The sequence below is a fragment of the Elephantulus edwardii genome, unplaced genomic scaffold (assembly GCF_000299155.1).
Source record: "Elephantulus edwardii isolate Elephantulus edwardi_28Jun2011 unplaced genomic scaffold, EleEdw1.0 scaffold00005, whole genome shotgun sequence".
Taxonomy (NCBI): Eukaryota; Metazoa; Chordata; class Mammalia; order Macroscelidea; family Macroscelididae; genus Elephantulus; species Elephantulus edwardii.
In genome coordinates this window covers 33,569,649-33,571,621 of record NW_006399755.1, presented here as the reverse complement: position 1 = coordinate 33,571,621, position 1,973 = coordinate 33,569,649, and the positions used below count along the sequence as shown (strand labels likewise).

Here is a 1,973-nt window from a genome sequence, read left to right as displayed (position 1 = left end):
CTAAAAGTGACAAGGCCTTGAAGCACTTGTTGCAGAAGGTCAAGGAATGCAGGCTTTAGTATTGTTTGTGTCTCAATATCAAGAAAAGGATTCTTACTTCTAGATGAATAGGCAGGGTCATGATGGAGAGAAGATTGAAACTGTCAAAGCTTTGTCTTGATTCACAATTAACATCCTTCGTATGAGCAGTCGGGAAATGAGACACATTGCACTGGGAAAGTCAGCAGTTAGGGACTTTTCCAAATTATTGAGGAGTTGTGATGGCAGTTTGAGGACTAAAGTGCACCTGATTCAGGCAGTAAGTAGTCTTTCTGATTACTAGCTATGCATCTGAGAGCTGGATGATGAATGACAGAAAAAGAATTGACGTGAGCTGTAGTGTTAGAGCAGAGCACTGAACATCTCTTGGATGGCTGAGAGAATGAATAGATATGTCTTGGAGAGGGTGCAGCTAGAATGCTCAATAGTGGCAAGAATGATGTGGCTTCGCCTCACATACTTTGGATATGTTGCTAGGAGGTGCTGTTCTTTTGAGAAGAACATGAGTTGGGAAAGGTAAGCAAAGGAGAGGAAGACCCTCAACCAGGTGGGTTAATACAGGGACTGCTGCAACGGGTTCTTGTGTGTCATTAAGTGAGGATGATGCAGAATAGAATAGGGTTCAGATTTTTTGTTCATAAGGTCACTATGCGATATGCTCGACAGCACCTAACAACAATTGATGTAAACCCCAACCAAATTCACTGCTGTTAATTCCAGCTCTACGTGACTCCCTCAGGTTCCCAAATGTAAATCTTTGTGGGAAGAGACTGCCCTTCTTTTTTACTTAAGACTAGTGGATTCTAACTGATAGACTCTTTGATAGTAGCACAAGAAGGTACAAACTAATACCAGGAGGCAGCAAGGACTCCTGCACAGTGTGAGCGGGATAGCTTTTTTTTCCCATTGAATAATACAGTGTCACTGGCATTTGAGAAGGGCGGACAGTCTCATGAAGTAGAGGTGGGACTCAAATCAGCTTTGAATTTTAGAAAAAATGGAAAATGTCTCAATGAACAGTCCAGAGGATTTTTCTACAATACCTTTACCAGGTAAGCAGGTGAGAACCAAACTTTCACAAGTTTTTAATCACTGGCTGAAAGTTCCAGAAGACAAATCTAAGGACAATCATTGAGATGACAGAAATGCTGCACAAAGCCAGTTTTATGCATTAATGACTTCGAAGACAACTCAAAACGTTGATGTGGCTTTCCCATGTCACACAGCATCTATGGATTCAGTCTGTCATCAATTCTGGTAACACTGTGTATTTCCTAAGTTTAGAAAAAATCTTAACACTTGATCCCGCAGAGGCCTTGAAGCTTTTTACCCAATAGCTCTTAGAACTCCACCAGGGTCAAAGTCTGGATGTCTACTAGAGAGACAATTATTTGTGTCCCACAAAAGAGGAGTACAAAGCTATTATGCTGCAGAAAACCAGCGGGCTGTTTGAATTAGTTGTAGGTCTGTCTCATACAGCAGTTTTCGGATTACAAAGAAGATTTAAAGTCACTGCTTAATATACTTGGACTTTTTCCAGATTAGGGATGATTATGCCAACCTACACTTCAAAAGGATACAGTAAAAACAAGCTCCTGTGAAAATTTAACAGAAGGAAAATTCTCCTTCCCTACCATCCATGCTATTTGGTCAGGACCTGAAAGTACCCAGATACAGAAGAATACTCTGTGCCAGAAAACTGAGAATGTAGGTATTACAAAATACTGGGTGAATTATCTGGAAAATATAGGGTCCTTTGAATACATGCAGAACACTTTGAAAGAAAGTTTAAAGCCTGTAAACATACAGATGCTCAATGTGGAAACTCCGAGCTCACAGTTCCAATAAAGCACTTAGGATGTTTAAAAAAGAAAACTAATGATTTTTTTAATATTTTTTTTTATTGGGAAAAACATATTGAGGGTACAAGGAGG

The 1,973-nt window shown here is 39.9% G+C and overlaps 1 pseudogene; it reads left to right on the top strand.

The window, feature by feature from the left end:
- The first annotated feature begins 1,051 nt into the window (after positions 1–1,051).
- LOC102861372 lies at positions 1,052–1,887 on the top strand (annotated as a pseudogene).
- The last annotated feature ends 86 nt before the right edge of the window (positions 1,888–1,973 follow it).